Raw genomic sequence first — 21,938 nt, forward strand, 5'->3', positions numbered from 1 at the left:
ATTCTTTATAATATTTACTCTCTCTTAATAAATCATCCAATCAAGTTGCTATGGTGAAGGAAACCCAAAAGGACCATGCACAACCGGGTCAAATACTTGCCTAATATAGTTGCAGCCTTAAACACTATTCCAACAGTCTCCCACTTGGATAAGTCTAGGAACTATACAAGTATAATTTGGTTTGCAATCGTAGCTCTCAAAGACGCTGTCAAACTCTGATCTAATCAATCTTTTCCTTTAGATAAGGGATCGTACAGTCCTCTGTTAGATATCATGCTGACAATCCTATGGAATGGTTAGTCTAGCATTTGATTTCTCGATCTCTGATTTATTCGACATAAAACTTAATCAAACACATCAATTCAGTTTTGACCGGGCTCAGCACATAAGTCAAATCAAATCATCGAGCGGCCAAGATATCACTTTTACCTCCTTTGATAAAAGTTACAGATAAACTACGACTTATATGCATTTATTTATTCATTAACCAACTATACACAACAATGCGTTTTATAACATCGAGTTACTGATGCGTTTTCGCATTATCAATGTACAATCAACTAACAAATAATAAACCATATATCTAGGTTTTAAGACTATATGATATTATCGTCTTGCGATCACCTTTTATATCGTATTTCATAAAGTGATTCCAGCAAGCACGGGTTTATTCCAATGCTCAAAACCAGTTCATAAGCACTCATGAACGTTGCAGCAACCCTTTGCTATGTCTAACACCATTTAGAAAATCTACACACCAATTCATGACAATCTTCATTCATATCTACTTCCAACATATGAACGATTGTGGACAATTTGAACAATTTGATTATTCCTAATAAATTCAATTATTCTGGAAGTCAAAACATGCAAAGTGAAACAATAGTTAAACGATTAACATAAGACAGTAACAATACTCATAAATAAAACTCCTTTATTTAATCGCCAAAAGTTAATTACATTTATCTATTACACATTTCTAATACTATCTAATCTATACTAATATCATCCTTCAGCCCAATACTCCTAGCATGCTGCAAGTGCTTAACCCTACTCAGTCCTTTCGTAAGCGGATCTGCTGGGTTATCTTCTGATGATATCCTCTTAACTATGAGTTGTCCTTCTTCTACACGATGTCTAATGAAGTGATATTTTCTGTCGATATGTCTCGATCTACCATGATCCCTCAGTTTCTTGGTCAAGGCAACCGCTCCTTCATTAGCACAGAAAATCTCCATGGGCTCCTTTATGGCAGGCACAACTCCAAGATCACCGATGAAGTTCTTTAGTCATATTGCCTCCTTCGACGCTTCGCTCGCTGCGATGTACTCTGATTCGCACGTTGAATCAGCTACGGTTTCTTGCTTGGAACTCTTCCAAGTTACTGCTCCTCCATTTAGGGTAAAGACCCAGCCCGACTGCGAATGGTAGTTGTCCCTGTCGGTCTGAAAACTGGCATCACTATACCCTCGCACCTTCAAGTCATCACTCCCTCCAAGGACTAAGAACCATTCCTTAATCCTCCGAAGGTACCTAAGGATGTTCTTCACCGCAATCCAATGTGCTTTGCCAGGGTTCCCTTGATATCTACTAACCATGCTCAAAGCGAAGGCTACATCAGGGCGAGTACAAGTCATAGCGTACATGATTGAGCCAACTGCGGAAGCGTATGGTACTCGGCTCATTTCCCCTATTTCAGCTTCGGTACTCGGACTTTGAGTCTTACTCAACTTCGCATTACCTTGTATTGGAAGTTCTCCCTTCTTTGAGTTTTCCATACTAAAACGTTTTAGTACCTTCTCTAAGTAAGTATTCTGACTAAGTCTAATTACTCTCTTACTTCTTTCTCTTACTATCCTTATTCCCAAAATGTAAGAAGCCTCTCCGAGGTCCTTCATAGCGAAACACTTCCTGAGCCAGGACTTGACTTCCTGCAGAGTCGGGATGTCGTTTCCTATGAGTAATATGTCATCGACATATAGAACGAGGAAGCTTACTACACTCCCACTGGCTTTGACATATACACAAGATTCGTCTTCGCTTCGTACAAATCCAAACTTTTTGACTTTCTCATCGAAGCAAAGATTCCATCTGCGAGACGCTTGCTTAAGTCCATAAATGGACTTCTCAAGCTTACACACTCTATTTGGATGTTTCGGATCCACAAACCCCTCTGGCTGAGCCATGTAAACATCCTCAGCCAACTTTCCGTTAAGGAAGGCGGTCTTGAAATCCATTTGCCAAATTTCATAATCATGAAATGCGGCAATTGCTAGCATCACTCTAATAGATTTAATCTTCGCAACTAGAGAGAAGGTCTCATCATAGTCAACTCCTGGAGTTTGAATAAAGCCCTTCGCAACCAATCGCGCTTTATACGTGTGTACGTTCCCATCTACGTCGGTTTTCTTCTTGAAGATTCATTTGCACCCAACGGTCTTACGTCCGGGCACATAATCAACCAAATTCCAAACTTAGTTATCATACATGGATTGGATCTCGCTATCCATTGCCTCTTTCCATTTCGCAGACTCCGGGTCTGTCATGGCTTCCTTATAGCTATTAGGTTCATCAAGATTTACTAGTGTACCATCACTAATATACGTGTCCCCTTCAGTAGTTATATGAAAACCATAAAACTGGGGATGAACTCTAACTCTATCGGAACGTCTAACAGGTAAGGACTCGTCAATCGATTCAACCGGAGTTTCCTCCTCGGGTTGAGTGCCAGCGGTAGAGGTTCCTTCATCTATCGACTCTTGAATCTCTTCAAGTTCGATTTGCCTCCCACTTTCTCCTTGGCTTATGAGTTCTCGCTCTCGGAAAACTCCTCTCCTTGCAACAAAGACAACGTTGTCCTTCGGTCTATAGAAGAGATATCCAAAGGATGTCTGCGGGTAGCCGATGAAAATACATCGCTCACTTCGAGGTTCAAGCTTGTCGTGAGTATCTCGTCTTACGAAAGCCTCGCAACCCCAAACCTTGATATGTGCTAACGAAGGAACTTTCCCCGTCCACGTCTCGTGAGGTGTTTTGGCAACCTTATTAATAGGGACTCGGTTAAGGATATGGGCGGCAGTCTCTAAGGCATACCCCCAAAAAGAGATAGGTAGTGAAGCATGACTCATCATAGAGCGAACCATATCCAATAAGGTTCGATTACGCCTTTCTGCCACACCATTCAACTGCGGTGTCCTAGGAGGCGTCAATTGCGAAACTATTCCACACTCCTTGAGATAATCGTGGAATTCAAGACTTAGGTACTCTCCTCCTCGATCAGATCGAAGCATCTTGATTTTCCTGCCCAATTGATTCTCCACTTCATTCTTCAACAATTTGAACTTTTCACAGGTTTCTGACTTTTGCTTGATTAAATAGATATACCCATATCTACTATAATCATCGGTAAAAGTCACATAGAAGCGGTTCCCATCCTTCGTGGTTGATCTAAAGGGTCCACATACATCGGTATGTATTAGGTCCAATAGCCCCTCACCCCTTTCACAAGTACTCGTGAAGGGTGACTTAGTCATCATTCCAAGTAAACAAGACTCGCATGTGTTATCTTCCCTAAGGTCGAATGACTCCAACACTCCATCCTTTTGGAGTTGGGCTATGTGTTTCTTGTTGACATGTCCAAGACGACAATGCCACAAGGATGCTTTATCCATACTAGTGGAAGAATCAATATTCAAAACATCATTTCCTAAGTTATCAACAGTCATAACAGTTTCATATATTCCATTACATGGTATAGCTTCAAAGTAAAAGACACCATTTAGATAAGCCAAAATAGAACCATTCTCATTATTAAAAGAAAATTTAAATCCTTGTCTATATAAACCATGAAATGAAATGATGTTTCTAGCCATTTCTGGCGAATAGCAACAATTGTTCAAATCTAAACATAAATTATTCCTAAGCACTAAAGAATACACTCCAATCTTGGTCACAGGCGACGATCTTCTGTTCCCCATGATTAGATTGATCCTTCCTTGCTCCACATCCCTACTTCTTCTTAGTCCCTACACATTAGAACAAATGTGATAACCACAACCAGTGTCAAGAACCCAAGAAATAGCATGATTAGAATCGTTAGATTTAATTGTGTATATACCTGCGAAAGATGGCTTGATCTTTCCTTCTTTGATTGCTTGCAGGTATTCTGGGCAGCTTCTCTTCCAATGTCCTATCTTGTGGCAGTGGTGGAACTCGACCTCCTTCGGGTTAGGACAGGGCTTAGTGGGATCAACTTTGGTCCCACTAGAAGAGGCACCATCTCGGGCTTTAACCTTGCGATAGTTCTTCGATGAAGCCTTCCTCTTCTTTCCCTTTCCTTGACCAATTGCCAAGACAGGAGCAGCAGACGGTTTGGGAGTAGGTGCAACAGACTTGTCTTTGAAGTTGCTCTCAACGACCCTCAAGAGACCTTGGAGTTTGCTTAGGGTGACCTCCTCTTTGTTCATGTGGTAGGTCATCCTAAATTGGTTATACATCGGAGGCAAAGAGTTAAGCACCATGTCGATCACCAAGTCTTCCCCAAAGTCAACATTTAACTTGCGAAGGCGGTCGACATACCTTTGCATCTTTTGCAGGTGCACAGAAAGAGATTCTCCATGACCCATCTTAGCGGAAATCATGTTAGTGAAAATATCATAATGCTCTTGTCTCGCGTTTTGGTGGTATATCTCCAGTAAGTCTTGATGCATCTCGTACGGGTACATGTCCTCGTAGGACTTTTGGAATTCGAAGTTCATGGTGGCAATCATGATGCAATGTACCTTCGTTGCATCTTGCTCATGAGTCTCAAAAGCGGTGATTTCGGACGGAGTAGCGATTACGGGGTTGATCTTCTCAAGCTTTTCATCGAGGACATACTCCTTATCCTCATAGCGAGCAATGGTGCGAATGTATCTTATCCATTCGCTAAAGTTCGTTCCATCGAAGGTGACCTTTTGGCAAAGGCTCATCAACGTGAAAGAACTAGCAGCAACATTGTTTGCATTCGACATCTATAGAAAGGACAAAGATAGATTAGAATAAGAATCCCTAATTATCACCCAATAAGAAAAATTAGGGTTAGGATCCAACAATAACATTTACATACTAGAAAATGGATGCCGTAATCTAACATGCAAATAAATTGAAGGTAAGTGAATGACGATTCACTAATTCTCCATCACAAAACCTAAACTATTAGTCCTAAGTGTATTGAGAATTCCTAGGTTCGGATGAGATTCATTGAAACTATTCAATGGCATGTTTAAATCTCGATATGCCCCTCTTGTTTGTGACTGGGATACCGAGGATCACAAAGCGGGTGTGAATTACCATGAAAATTCACATGGTGCCTTCATTGTAACGATCACCTATTCGATGTGCCGGTAAACCACACACGCTCCATCGAACTATGATAAACAATGAATCACCCTTTGCCACCTGTGCTTAGAACCAATTAGTGTGCTGGTAAACCACACACGCTCCACTAACTTCTTAGCAAGGGTGCAAAGTGTAATTTCATGGGATTGCATCAATTCACTTTTCCTAAAGTAACTAAGATTGAGAAATTTTAAAAATGTGTAGTTACTTTGTATTACTTATTATACTTTTAATGAGAGGATGAGGTTGCCATATCCTACCCATTCGGCTAACGACCCTCCACCAATCAAGCAAGCGGTGGGTGTGAGTGTACACCCATTAAGCGCCATTTTATAGGCCGCAACCTTATACCCACCTTATTGATCGACTTCGTGAATGAGGCCTACTAACGGTATGACTAGCATTTAGTTATACATATATATATTATTCTAGTAACATCATATTAGTATAGGGTTGTGTTTTAAACCTTCTAAAACGTAGGGTTTGAAATTTAAGTTGTCTAAATTAAAACTTTTAATCACAAATATAAATTTCAAAACGTAAGGGCAAGTTTTAAACATTTAAAACATGGAGGATCAAATAACAAATAATTCCAATTAACAATTAATATCCTAATTATCTATATTTGATTTATCCAAGATTTCTTTTAAGATAACTACCAAAATAATCAAAATAATTAATTAATTATCATATAAGGAAATTAAATATTTTATTAGATGATAAATATCTTTAATTAGATCAAGATCATAGGCATATATATCAAAAAATCGGATTAGGGTTGATCTAATATGATTAAGGTAAGTTTCCATAAGATAAACATGAAAAAAATCCCAGTTTTGGCTAATCCTGACGCCCGGACTCGCCAAGTACACAAAGGGACTCGCCGAGTCAAGCCTACTCGCCGAGTCCACTTTGGAACTCGCCGAGTCCATGACTCAGAACCCAAAAAATTGAATTTTGCAGGTTTGTTTCAGTTAATCAAGCAACAATTTAAAGAAAACCAAGCTAGGCTCTGATACCACTGATGGGTTTTAGCCATAAGAACTTTCCTATGTGCGCATGTAAAACCCTAATGCTTGGATCTAGGCTTTCTAATTAAACATGCTTTGAATCCAAGACTTCTAATGCCTAATTAGGTTAAATAACAACATTGAAACAGATCTAGAACCATACCTTTGAATTCCTTGTTGATCTTGTTGTCTTAGAGCTTCTAGAGTCACAAATGTCACTCCTCTAATGGCTTACAAACACCAATAGCAAATAAAATGATTGAGGAGAGAGGAGAGGGGAGGAAATCGGCCAGAGTTCTCTTACTTTAGATGAGATGTCGATTTCCCTTACCCATGGGGTCTATTTATACTTGTAGACTCCTTAAGGGTTACAGTCTAAACCCTAATTGGATAATCTTCTCTTAAGGCTATCCAAATCCATTCCTAGATAACATCATGGACGATTTTGAGGTATCCTTTAGCTCCTAGAATTCATCCAATCCATATCTGCATGGATTTACAGTCTCAAGTTTAACTATCAAACAATTGACAGTTTATACCCTCTTATTTAATTAATCTCTTTAAGTCACCAAATTAATTCAAATTAATTCTATGACTTATATTAATCAAATAACTCTATATTATTCTTTATAATATTTACTCTCTCTTAATAAATCATCCCATCAAGTTGCTATGGCGAAGGCAACCCAAAAGGACCATGCACAACCGGGTCAAATACTTGCCTAATATAGTTGCAGCCTTAGACATTATTCCAACATTGGGTGTCACCTCACTTTTGCACCAAGGATCTCCATGCAACATTCATACTTCCATGCAACTATCTTGTCAAACCTCTCTCTTCTCCCCTCTCTTTCTTCTCTCGGCCGAATCCAAGAACACACACACACCCACATTTCATTCTTCATTCTCTCAAGAACACACCACAAATCCCTTCAGTTTCCCTTCAAAAATTTCGAGCTTCAAGGGCTTTGCAAGGAGGATTCTTCACAAAAATCATCATCTAGGTAAGTTGATGCTTGAATCCACACTCTAGACTCCTTGTTCTATACAAAAATCTCTTCTTAACTCATTAGAAATCGTGATCTTGCATCTTAGAATCACCTCAAATTCGAGATCTTCATCAAGGTGTTGCTAGGGCCAATATCACCTCACTTTCTCCCTTTTTCTTCTTCAAGTCAAAACCACAACTCAAGGTGAGCTTCATACCCGCTATTTTTCGGTTTTTACAAGTTTTGTGGGGGGAGAATACAAGCAAATGTGTAGATCTATGAGTATATGTATGCTTTGTGTGATTTCTATGTTTATATATATGTTCTTATGTGATTGTGGTGTTGGATCTAGTCAAAAAGACCTTAAAACCGAGATCTACATTAAGTTGTATGAAATAAGTATAAGTTATATTATTACACACAAAGCATTTCTAGAAAAATAAATAAGTTGGTTAATATGAACATCTTTGGGCTTAAAACCCATTTTTGGACTCAAAATGCTAAAAATATAAAACTAAAGGGCCCAAAATGTCAAAATACAAATTCTAAGGGATGAATGTGTCAAAAAAGTTTCAAAAATGTATTTCTTGGAAATTTACCCTTTTGAAGGATTAAAATGTGAATTTTTAAACATTATGGGCCAAAAATGAACTTTTCGGCACAATAAAGCCCAAATGGCGAGATTTTCAAATTAGAGGGGCTGAAACTGCACTTTTCTATAAAACAGGGGACTACTAGTGTACCAAGTCCATTTCAAGGGTTAAAAATGCTTTTCAAATTTAGAAGGGAGCAAAGATGTAAAAAATTTCTATTTTGGGACAAAATTGTAAAAATTGTGAGAATAGAGGTTTCAACCGAGAAAAACTCCATTTTGAGGGACTAAATCTGTTTTTCAAGTAAATCGGAGCTGAAAAATATCTTTTCAACAAGTTTTGATACTAAAGTGTCAAGAAAAATGGTTTAAGGACTAAAATGGAAATTCTTTTATATAAAGGGTTAAAAGTGTAAATTTATCCAAGAAGGAGCTTCAAAAAGAATAATTCTATAGTTTTAAACAATAAATCCTTTATGATAAAAATACTAGCACCACGACTACCGGCAAAGTATAATACACCTTCAATACCAAAAATCGTTACAAACGAATTGATTCGGTCTCGAATCAACAACGAATCAAAAATCAATACACGACGATACTTCAATACATACGCGGAAATTCACCAGAAGTCAATACACACGTGAGAATTCACCAGACGTCGATACACCTTCTTTGGGCCCTAAAGCTTCAAATTGTGCTTGTTGTGCCTAGCTAGCCCAATGACATGATCTTTAGGCCTGAAGGAAACGCGCTTACATGTTATTGGGTCTTATACGACCTAATACAATGTAAAAGGACTTTCAATAGTTGTTGTGATGTTGGGCCCCAAGGGTCCTTTGGCACAGCTAGCAAAGTCGAGAACTCAAATGCGAGTCGGACCAAGGGCCTTTCGCATTCACGGTAGCCTTGAACGACTCATGGAATTAAAGAGGGCTTCGCACCCTACTTAATTCTTAGGTGGTGGGGCTATGGGAAGTCAGGGTGGTTGGATTAGGTGAGTAGTACAGATGATGCCTAAGGGTTCATTTGTATAGTCGTAAGCTAGCCATTTTCATTGATGCGTTATTACAACAACTCACCACCCTTAATTAAATCCAACGTCACCTGGAATTATAAAATACACACGTCGCAACGGTATAACCAAATATAAAACGCGTAATTTAAAGTATTAGGAAAACATTGGGTTTTCCTAGGGATTTCAACACTTACACCTACGTGATGCACACCAAGTATAACAATTTTTCACACTTATAGAAATAAACAAGCATACTTACGGATCTTCACACTTTTTCTTACTTACAATAATCTTTTCAGAAAATATCGGATTTTCTGGTGGTTTTTCAAAATAATACAAAACATTATGTTTCAAACATTACTTATGAACTCACCAACATTTCATATGTTGATGTTTTTCAAAATACATGTATTCTCAGGTAACAGGTAAATCGAAGGAAAAATGTACCCAGTGATGTCTTCTTATTTGTTTAACTAGTATCGAACAATCTACTTTTTGGGAATGTAATGTTATGAAACAATGTAGTAAATGTAAACGCTGCTAGTTGTATTAATTCAATGCTTGGTGATGAATGATGTTATGTTTCATGTATATTCATTGTGATAGTATTCAATTGAGTCACAACAGCCCTCGGACGTTTCCGACGTCTGGTCCAGAGGGTGTGACAACACTGTAGCTACTACCAACTCTCCAGCTATTGTGCTACTAACATCTTTTTAAAGGATGTACAAACATCACAAATACAAGGGCAATTTAGGGATTTAGTTTAAATGTCACAAATGGGAAAACCTGCATCAAAGGTAGTTAGTTACCTGTTCCTTGTGCAGGCCATCCACAACTTCAATTATCATTCTCCTATCCAAACAAATGATTTCCTCATACTCCTAGCATTTTTTGTAGTAGTATAATGCATCATCTACCTCTTCTAGATGTAAACGAAATCTGGAAATAGGATATAAAAAGAAAATTAGATTATGATTTTTCCTATGTAATAAGTAATATGTAACAATAACTGAAAGATAGAAATCTTATTTTGCGGATATTAAGTTGACCTTCATGAAATTGGGATCTAATGCAGCAGCCATTCAACAGTCATTTAGACCTTCCTGTGTAGCTACACAATTGCTATAATACAAAAGAAGAGGGTGTATACAAAATGTCTCCTTTATCTACCAAGTTTAGACTGTTGATGAACAGATCCCAAGGACAAAACATTTATCACCTGAAAGTTCATACACATAGAGATATTAAAAAGATTATTATAACCATAACTCAACCCAAGCTGAACCATTTTGAATATTAGTAAACATGTTTCAATCCTTATTTCCATTCTTTTCAAACTAATCGTTAAAAAGTATTTCAATGTATATACTTACAGGTGAAGATTTTGCATCCGATTCACACAACTGATTTCATCTTGCTTCCCATAGGCCCCAGAACCGGTCGCGATCCTTAATTAGATTACTTTCGTACCCATGTTTCTTGTCAGTGTTGAAGAGGAAGGCTTGAGAATCTGCTTGAGTGTTTTTTTTGTCAATCATTCTTCTTTCATAGGCTGCAAAACATTTAGAATTTCACCAATGAAAGTTACAATAAAATCCTAAATAACAAATCGATTAACCAAAACTTCAGAAAAAACCAGTTGGGGAATTTCATCAAACACATGGAGGGCCATATCAGCTACTTAACACAGGTCCTTTCACATACTTAGATAAACACATTCCAAATTAGAAGGTGAAAAAAACCGAAAGCCCTTTCCTTTGAACTGGATTTGATTTCACCCCAATATTACTCTCAATGAACAAAAATAGAGATTTCAAATTTTGAATCTTTACCTGGTTAGTGGCCAAACGATCATTTAAATTACCGTAATAACTCAATAGTGTTTCAGAGATTATTAGGGAGGAGTAGTTGAATGATATAAATACAGTTGAGTTTAAGGGACTGAAATGGAATCGATCGCCCTAAAATTACATCAACTTCTTCAAGTTGCTATGTGTTTCCTATCACAAATGTTACAAGAGGTAACTTCACCAAACCACTCACCGCCACCAATTGCGTCGCCAATATTTTCTTTCTCTATTACTCCCCACTCACCGCCACCAATTGCGTCGCCAATATTTTCTTTCTCTATTACTCCTCTATTCAATGACAGAACATATACATGTACAGGGGAGAATATGTATCTTTAGTAGCCAAAGATGGTTACTGGAGTAGGAAATTGGCGACAACACTTCAGGGGATCGAGAAATGAAAGAGAAGAAAATGTAGAGAGAGAAAAAAGTCTGAGAACCATTTGAAGAAGTTAACCAATTCAGATGAGAAATTAGGGCTCGTATGAAGCTGTATCTCTTCTGTCGAGAACCCCTGTGGGTTTGATCTATTCAAAAGACGGGATCATATTGCAATTTTGTTGTGGGAAAAAAGAGGATTGGTGATGTTATTAGGTTTTTTTGGGTATTAGAGTGAGAGAGATAGAGAGAGAGAGAGAGAGAGAGAGAGAGAGAGGAACGATGGAAATAAGGCAGAGGGTAACAATGGCAGCCTTTCAAACTTTTGGGATTTTCGTTTCCCACCAGCTGCAAAAGAAGAGAACACGCCTTTCATTAAAAAATATAAAGCAACATTTCTAGACGACACCCATTTTTAAATAAGTACCCTCCATGTTTTTTTTTTGTTCGACATTAATTTTAGGGCACGCATAAAAGTGTGTCCACTATCCTTCAAATTTTAGAAGAGATAACATTATTTTTAGGGTACACGCTTTTGCGTATCGTAAATCACTGCGTGTCATTGTTTGTGTGTCATTAAATGGCTTTTTCTAGTAGTGAACATGGGAAAATATGTGTATTAGGTATGAACTAGAAAGAAATTGTAGTGACATGTATAACCAACATATACATTAGGATAAACCCTTATTGAAGGATATTTTCTTTTTTGGTATGACCATGTCACACCCCAAAACCAAGAACGGCGGAAACGTTCTGGGGCAGAGGACATCATGTAAAGTATCACAACACAGTATAACAGTAAACAAGCAAACAACATCATCCATTGCATTAAATATATAATTTTAATACAATAATTTTTCGTACAGTTATAGACACCAAAAATGTAAATCAAAATAATAAGATGAGTCTTGAACGCGCTCCATCTTTTCAAAAACTGGCCTCGGTACTTGTCTACTGATGACCTGAGAATAAAAGTTATTTTGAAAGAGTTTATCAGCATTAAAGCTGGTGGGTTCATAAGTATTTTAGTGTCGGTGATTGTATCAAAATGTTTGAATGTAGTTATAAACACGAGTTTGTAAACATTGTTAATATAAGTACGTGAATGTTTGTAAGTGTTTGTAAAAGTTTGAATCTCTTAGAAAAACCTATATTTTCTATTAAAAGTAGCCTTCTACCAAGGCGTAACTATTTTGTATGTTCGTTTACTGTAAAAGTGTGTAATTTTCCCAAGTGTAACTATCATTCTCAAAATATAGTTTGTACATTAATGTTTAAGTGAAAAGATCACTAAATATGTAAAGGGTAAATTTATGTAGTACTGTAGTGTTGTATTATAGGAAGTACTGTTGTACTAGCTACCTTAAATCGGATTTATATTAAGGTATCATGTGATTAATTGTACCATACTATTGACTGGATAAACAACGACAAATGTAGGTCGTAAAATGAAATGAGGTTTGGGACCTGCAGACCTATAGGTCCGACTTTAGCTAGCAGCAAGGTGTAGGATAGTCAATCCAGTATAGATCTATACGCAAACTCACGCTCTCCCTTCAAGAGACTCTGGCTACAACACGGGCCATGAAATTGAAGTCGTGCTCCGATACGGATCACAATGGTTAATGTATTCATGTATATGTAATGTAATGTTACTCGTTCTAGTATCGTTGTATATGTTCTCTTTCTAGTATAGTTGTATATGTTCTCCTTCTAGTATAGTTGTATATGTTCTCTTTCTAGTATAGTTGTATATGTTCTCCTTCTAGTATAGTTGTATATGTTATCTTTCTGGTATAGTTGTATATGTTCTCATAGTAATAAGTATTGACTCATGAATGAACTGACTCATTGATTTAGCAATAGTGTAAGTATGATCTTGTGTTACCCCGATGGTAACATACAAATGATGTAACTAGTATGTATGAACATGGAAGAACTTTTATGACTATATATGTACACATGATATATAATTAATATTGGAACGACCTTCGGATGGCTACCCGATATCCCACCAGACCACATCCAAATCGAGGAAAATGAAATAGGGTATGCGGCCTTCCTAAGCCTTTTAAACATTTCTTATATAACTATACATATACGGGCATGCAATTTACAATAAGTATAACAAAGTTTAAGTAAAAGTATTTGATAAGTAAAAGAGTTTGTAAAACAGTTTGAAGTAAAACAGCTTTGATAAACAGTTTGAATATTAGTAAAATCATTGGTTTTGTAGTTATTAATCACATGTGATTGATGTAATAACTATAAGTATTCAACTTGTATCCCCCACCCATAAAATCATTTAAAACATTTAAAAGTATTTCAAAGGTTAATTAAAGGGGTATGAACTCACTTGTGGTGAGTGGATTGGATTGAAGTGTCGGGTACTGTGCTAGGTGACAAATGAAGACTTGTACACACGCACGAGCCTAGTTATCATATAATGAACATATATATAACTAATTAGCCCATTTGTAACTAATAAATTAAGTTAGGAGACCCTAGAACATGAAAAAACTTTGTTTCAAGTGTTAAAGATCACAAGGATTGCATCCGAGTGTTGGTAGGTCAAAACTAGTGTGTTTGGAGTCCAAGGGTAAACTCCCTTGGAGTTTACGGTTTTGATGGTCAAGACTTAAGGATTTTATAGTAGTAAACTCTAGAGTTTACGGTCATAAGCTCTAGTCTTAATGTCCAACAATTTTTTTGTGGTTTAGCAAGCCTATTGAAGCATTTCTAGTAAGTGGTTTGGCCTTTGGAATGGACTAGGGCAACAAAACACCTCCTTTGAGGAGTTTACAGCCTCATTGTGTGTTCCTTTGGGTTTAAAACTATAAACCCATATGGAGGAGTGTATAGCCATGCTTTCAAGTCCCTAACACAATTAGGTAAGTGTATGTGCTAGTTTCTAAGCCTAAGGAAGGAAAATAACCCATTTAGACACACTTTAGGGTGTTTATGGTTTTGGGAGATCCCCAAACCGTAAACACCTATAAATGTTGGATTTTGGTGTTTTTCAAGGCTTAGATACATCAAAGGAAGGTTTAATAAATTCATGGAAGGCTTAAACACCAAACTAGGGCCAAACAAGGGACTTAGGCACACTTTGGTGCACTTTATGGTGTTTACGGCCCAAGCATCTCCTTGCACCGTGAACACCTCTTGTCTTGTGTTCTTGACATATTTTCTTGGTGTTTAAATGTAATACTAGTTTACAATCTCTCAAGGATGGAAGCACTTACTAATAGAAGGCTTGATTTGAGCTAAAAGGCCAAGAACACATAGTGTGTGTTCTTGGTGTTTTGGAAAATCTAAACAAAATACATAAATGAATGGATGAATAGATGCACAAACACTAGATTAAGTGTTTTACTAACTTGAAATGGTTAGAACACTTACAAGATTGAAGATTTGGAATTAAATCTTGGATGATACTTGAGAGAGTTTTTGGAGTTTACTCTTTTGACTTTTGGGGAGTAAACACAAATGACTAACTTTTTGTGGAGTAAACTCATACATAGGCACGGGTTCACGGTTTTCGGTGATTTCTAAACCCAAAACATAAAAGTTTGGTCGGGTGTTTCTAATACGCGAAGTGTTTGCAGTTTTCAAAAATCAAAACCCAAGACGACACTTTCTTTCATCCGTTCGTTTAAAAATAATATTAAAATAATCAAACGAACTTTATATTTCTTAAAAATAAGAAATAATGATATTAATTTATGATATGAAGTGGTTGACTTTTAGGGTTTGACCAAATGGAAAATTCAGGTTGTCACAGACCACAACCTGACAAACTGAGAGTATCAATTCTTTTATTGATGGATTTGTTAACTCGAAGATGATGTTGAATAAATTCGTTGTACAATACGACAATGTTGTAGAGTCACGAAGGGTTACTGAAGAAGATGTGACAACCGTCAATTTCCAGTCAAGTCAAAGTCAACTAAAGTCAACAAGTCAAACCAGTCGACTCAATTAACCCTTGGGTACAAGGGCTTACATTACGTAATTACTATACAACTCGCTATGCTAATGAGAAATCTTCAATTGAAAAGTTCGTATATCTAGATTTCATTAACCTCATACTGCGTTAAGTAATGAACCAAAATGATAAAACAATGTTGCATACTCATCAGGAGTGTGTAAGATCCTTAAACATGGCTTAACAGGGCTTACAGACCTTGCGTTGCGAGACCGAACACTCACAAATGTCACATACGAAACCTCTCTCAATCGTTTTCACTCTATCTCTTTCTATTTGAAATCTCTCCCAAATCTCTCTCAATAATTCCCGTAACTTTTTGTAGTCATTCGGGTCATCCCGACCCTTAACTTGGCCCAAAATCACTCAAAACGGGAAGAAAACTTGAAAAACAGCCCTTAAGGACCGAAAGCCTAATTAGGACCGAAGCCCTATAGGAACCAAAACTAGGTTGAGAACCTTCTGAATGAACCGAACCCTAAGGTCCAGTTCAGACCCGAAGCTCGTACAACCGACAGGTCCCTTCCGACCGAACCTACTAAGAGCCGAAACTTCCGAGCCGAACCCGAAGGTTCCCTCGGGCCCGAACCTTGCATCAGGGGACCGAACCCTTCGCTCCGTTTCGCTTCCTTCTACCTTCACTCCATTTCGCTTCCTTCTACTCTTGCTTCATTTTTCCTTAGGCCCAGCAGCAGAAGGGACCAAACCTCGGCCTAGGACCGAGAGGTCTCGCAGGAAACTCTTTTTCACCCGATTTTCGGCTAGTTTTGCGTTTTAGGCCCGTTTTTAATTATTTTAAAACGAAATTTTCACCCAAAACTTTATTTTAATATATAAGGCCCCATATTTATTAATTAATCACGATTTTAGGGATAAACCTTATCCAAGAAGAGTGGGTGAAGTACAAGAGGTGGAGTGTTGACTTTTCTTTATTCTATGACACAAGCAACCACTCCCATACCCACTCCATGTCACTATTCACCATCAGCCCATACCTAGTAATTTCATGGTACTTTTCCCACCATTTTTCAGCCACACACTTGGTAAAGGGTTAGAAAACCCTCCTCTCTCCTCACACTTCATTCATGCTCTCACTTCCACCAAAAGATCAAACACTTTTCTCTCCAACTTTTTCTCTCTATTTCGAGACTCCAAGGCTGATCGTCAAGCTTTAATATACTCTTGGTAAGTATAATTCATCCTCCTCGTGATTAATACACTTCATTCTACTCCAATCATCGATTTCTTACACAAACTCCATCACTTTGATGTTAGATTCTCGAAAATCTTCAAGGCATCTTCAAGTGTTCTTGAGTTGAACACTTCCCTTCTCCAATATTCATCCGCTGAAATCACATAAGGTGAGTTCATACCCCTGTATTTTCATGTTTTCTTAAGTTTTAAGGGGGGTAATACAAGTTAAAACACCAAGAACATAACTAAACTTTGCTAACAGCTTTCATCAGAAAAGTTAGACTCCATTCACCGACTGTTTTGGACAACTTAAACATCTTAGTTTTCAAAACTGTTTTAGGTGCAAATAGTTTAAGTTGTTATCTTTAAAATGACTACTTTCACATCTCCATACTATTTTTCTACAATTTATGGTGATTTTTACAAAATTGCCTATCATTTCAAACATCAATCCGGACCAGTCTGTGATTATGGACGTTTTCACACAGGTTTGAGATCATTAAAATTCATAATAAAATTTATGAACAAACTAGACCCAATTCTTAAATCTCAGAATTTACGGATTCTGATTTGAACCACTGATGATTTTTCTATAATTTTTCTAAGAACAGTAAAAGAAAATGTTAACAGCAGAAAAATACTATCAATTTCATTTCACCTTGTAACATGTTGAGCAAGGTGTATATCTTTATGTGAATATATGTTTTTGCAAATAGATGACATTTTGCGTTAGTTTATACTCATACATCAGAAAACAAATGAATTTTCTTTTTACCTACAAAAGTATGGTAATTAATTAGTTGTTATATTGCATGTTGCTTCACTTTAGCAAAAGTATATATACGTATCGGTAAACAAGAGGGCTTTTACCTTCACAAATACAGTAGTTAACCATAATAAAAAAAAAGTTATAGCTATTACATTTAAACGTTTTGATAAACTATAATAGGTATGGTTTGTGTTTCCATTAACACAATAAACACATTTCGGAAGCTTTTATTCATACAGAAAAAGGTTTTACACTCACGCACACTACACGTAAACTTGTTAACGTAAATTGTGAGATTTTCTTCTCAGTACTTCTAGAGTATGGGTTAAAATTTCTGGTAGTTATAACCAGAGTCTCTTGTAGGGAGAACGTGATAGTTGTGTATATATCTATATTGGGTTTGACACCCCACACCTTACTGCTAGCTACAGTAGGACCTGCAGGTCTACGGGTGACAAATGTCATTTCAGTTTTGCGACGCCTGAGAAAAGTCGTGGCAGGTTCATTCAGTCATAGTATGGTTATAGTGGCTCACATAGGGAGTTAACAACACATAATGTTTACAGGGATTTTTCATAAATCAAAAAGGGGTTTTATGCCGATTTAAAATCACTTTTATATCAATAATTACAGATATTATTGTATACTTTCAGCCCTGGTATTTAAGACTACACGCCATTCATTACGGGATTTTTCTCAAATCATAAAGGGTTTTACGCCAATTTAAAACTACTTTTATATCTGTAAGTATGACAAATACTTGTTCATTTTCGGTCCTAGCATTTAGGACCACATAACTTTTATAAGGAAAATATTGGATTTTTCTTGGTAACACACCACACATTACAAAGAACGGTTTCCAAACTCTTTATTCTAAAAAGCTTATGAACACACCAACTTAATTGTTGACACTTTTTCAAAATTACTTGTATTCTCAAGAAATCAACGAAACCATATAACCACAAGCTTTTGAGGATGGAACGCTATAGCATTAAACAACTATTTTTATATCATGTTGTGATCAATCATTGAAATATGTAATACTTGAAACCATGTAATTCTTTTCTGATTATATTTATGATTGGTTGTATTTACTTTGAGCACTATTATACTTGTTGTTGTGATACTATACATGAAGTCCTCCGCCCCCGCACGATTCTACCATCCTTGGTTTGGGAGTGTGACAGAAGATGAAGACTTCAAGACTATGAACTCGAGGCGGGTTCTTTCTTCAGTGCATCCAATCGAAGCAAAAGCAGGTCAATGTTTTACTAGAAAGATGTTTGATACTTTTAAAAAAGAATGGAACGAAGCTATTACCAATTTGACTCATGAGACTCTAACAAAAACTATAGAATAAAGCACATATAGAGTTGGGCATTTGGATGTTGATAAAAAATATTGGCCTATTGTTACCTTTCATTCTTTAAATCAAGTCAACATCACATGTTCGTGTTCTATGTGTGAGACAAATGGCATTTTATGCAAGCATAGCTTATATGTGATGAAGAAGAAGCATGTTGATGAACTATCGAGTCACTATATTTTATTGCGATGAACCCTTGATGCTAGGTACAAACTAGGTAGTGTTAGTATCAGACTCGGAGAAATAAATAATGAAAATGGAGTTAGTGCCTACACATTATTTTGTGTTCGTTCGAATTTTACTAAACTAATTGAACAAGCAAGGGACTCCCCTTCATAGATACAAAAACTCAATACGATATTAATAAGTCTTTTAGATGATCTAGCAAATCGAAAATAGTCTATGTCTTTGGAGAATACATCTCAAAGTTCTTGTACGGGAGTTTCGCAAGTAAATATGATGCCACAATTATCTATCAGTAATCCTCTTGGTCCAATTACTACAAAAGGGCATCCTAAACTTGTAAGTAGAATCAAGTCTTCGTTAAAAGCCCGTAAAAAATGAACATGCTCTTACTGTCAAGGATTGGGTCATTATGCTACTGGTTGTTCAAAAAGAAAGGTAATTATAATAATAATTTAATTTTCATGATTAAGAACTCTAAAGGTAATATTAACAATTTTTTATTTTTTTCATGTGCCAAGTCGATGAATCGTTGTAAAAGACATAATGATGAGATGTGTTGTTTCTACGGGTAATAGAAAAACTAGATGCTTCATGACATTTTTTTTCTTTTGTTATGAGGGTATTTTGTTAAAAAAATGAATGTATGATGGTATTTTGTGAAAAATAAAATTATGAGGGTATTTTGTGATGAAAATGAATGTACAATGCTATTTTATGAAAAAAAAAACCCGAAATTATGAGGGTATTTTGTGAAAAAAAAGAACCGGAAGTATGATGGTATTCCGTTAAAAAATGAAATTACGATGGTATTTTGTGAAAAAAATGGAAGTGTGATGGTATTTTGTGGAAAAACAAAATTATAAAGGTATTTTGTGAAAAAAAATGAAAGTATGATCGTATTTTGTAAAAAAAGAAATTCTAAGGGTATTTTGTGAAATAAACTGAAGTACAATGGTATTTTGCGAAAAAAAAATGAAATTATGAGGATATTTTATGAAAAAAATTAAAACTATAATACTATTTTAGGTTAAAAATGAAAATTTTGTGCAGTTTTGGGTTAAATTTGAGGATATTTTTCTACAATTTGGGTTAAAAACTGCAATTTTTCTACAATTATAGGTTAAAAATGAAAGTTGATTGTTATTTTGGGTTAAAATTGTAATTTTTCTGCAATTTGGGTTAAAAATGAAAGTTTTTGCAAATATAAGTTAAACTTAGAACTTTTCTGCTATTATGGGATAAAAATGAAAGTTAACTATAATTTGAGGTTAAAAATTCAATTTGCTGTTTTTGTAGGTTAAAAAATAAAATATGTTGTCATTTCGGTAAAAAGCATATCTTTCACTATAGTATCAAAGATGCCTAATCAAAATACCAAATTGCATTGCTTTTTTATTTTAAATAACTATCGACCAAATTAAAAGGTCAACAAAAAAATATCATTAAAAGAACATGGAATCTATTCAAATGACAATCAAACTATCAATAATTTATTTACTAAACACATGAGCAGAAACCCTTAGCTACAAAGAACTAGTCAATACATCTCACTATTACATCTTTCATACATCACATTAACTTCCATCATCACATAAGTGTGATGATTTTTACCCTTGTTGGACGATTTTGCCCATGTTGGGTCGACAGATGACAATTGCAAAGAGCTTTTTTACATAACACCATCCAGATTCAGAGGCTTTGCATCAACTTCATCTGTAATTTCTGCCAAGTGCATCTGGTGCATAATCTAGCTATTTGCAGGGACAATAAACAACAAATGGTCCAAATTACTAATATATTGTTGGGATAATTCAGATTATGGGAAAGAGTTTAGTCCCAGGGGCATTTTTGGAAACCTACCTTCTTATTGTTTACTCCCCTGTTCGTTAACCTCTTTCATGTTCTTTTGTTTCATTTTACTTGGTGCGCAATAACAACTCCCCTGTTATCATTTTGTGTTTGTTCATATATGCCTTTATTCGTAAGCAATCTGCAACCAAATGGACCTTCCATTAGCCATGATTCCGATAACACATTTCTCATTTGTCTCCTTTATTAAATTATCATCAAACTTGTACTTCAAATTTTTTAGGGTGATAGATGTAACTCACCAAAACCGATGAGAAATGATGTTAAAAGATTGGGTAGCATATGTAATTTGGATTTTTTTTTTATAGACCTCATAATCCTTTGAAGAATCATACGCTTGATTCCTCGACCTTGTAACGAAGGGATTACCTACACAGCAACTAACAAGAGATTATCTCCTTAGAAAGATCAAGTTCAAATTTCACTTCCTGCACATGGGGGTTAAAACAGTCTATGCTTTCACTAAGGCATTTAATCGAACACCTGGTGGGTGTTCTGTGCTGCCTTGCTTTGACTTTGATCTTTGGGCTTGAAAACTGGACTATGGACTCAAATACATGTACACATACCATGAATACACTAACATTCATTGAAAACGAACAGGGAAGGGCTTCGAAAGACAAAGATACGTTTTTCATTTCGATTTTTCCCACGTCGCTTTATTGTTTATTACAAATTATCCAAACTGGTTTTAGAGTTCATAAACTTGAGCACTGCTTCTTGTTGATTCGACTTTTTCCACGCTGATTTCAGAGTTCATTAATTCAAGTGCTACTTAATTTTCCTTTCTCTCACGACAGACAATGTGAAAGTGAACATGGAAGGATTTCGACACATATGTTCGATGATATCGTACATAGATGTATGTAAGATTAGGTGTAGAACCATTAACATTGACTTCATTTTGATTAAAAAGAACATTTTTTTCATTTTTAGCTTCTTCCTATTGTTTTTTAGCTCATATTATTTCTTATTTCATAATTTTTCTCCAACATCTATGTATTTCGAATGTGTTGTTTATATTACACCTCTAGTAGGCTACATAACTTTCTTTGACACCTATCATATATATACTTGCATGGTTCTTTTTGATGTTATGGGAAGAAGTTTATTAGGTTTTTAATGAACAATTTCAATCTTTCACTATATTTTTCTATATTAAATCTTATTAAGAAGATTTATAGGTAGTTGATAATGTATTTTTATACATGGTTTGTGGTGAAAAATTAAATATTTAAAACTCTATAAAAAATATATACGAAGCCTATCATCTAGTCTAATAGATAATTCAAAAAAGATAGTAGAGAGATTTGATTGCATTTTGTTAAAACTATGTAGTTTTTGATG

At 36.0% G+C, this 21,938-nt stretch overlaps 1 long non-coding RNA gene across 2 annotated transcripts; it reads right to left on the reverse strand.

Moving 5' to 3' along the window:
* Positions 1–20,201: 20,201 nt before the first annotated feature.
* LOC145028821 (uncharacterized) lies at positions 20,202–21,456 on the reverse strand. 2 transcript variants are annotated; one of them, XR_013676198.1, is made up of 3 exons: positions 20,834–21,456; positions 20,583–20,712; positions 20,202–20,469 (listed from the first exon to the last, which is right to left on the reverse strand). It is a non-coding gene; the product is annotated as an uncharacterized LOC145028821 (long non-coding RNA). The 2 variants fall into 2 exon arrangements; XR_013676197.1 differs by having other exon boundaries at positions 20,202–20,473.
* Between the last annotated feature and the right edge of the window lie 482 nt (positions 21,457–21,938).

Source organism: Lactuca saligna, chromosome 2 (genome assembly GCF_052625555.1).
Source record: "Lactuca saligna cultivar CGN05327 chromosome 2, ASM5262555v1, whole genome shotgun sequence".
In the NCBI taxonomy this organism is placed as follows: Eukaryota; Viridiplantae; Streptophyta; class Magnoliopsida; order Asterales; family Asteraceae; genus Lactuca; species Lactuca saligna.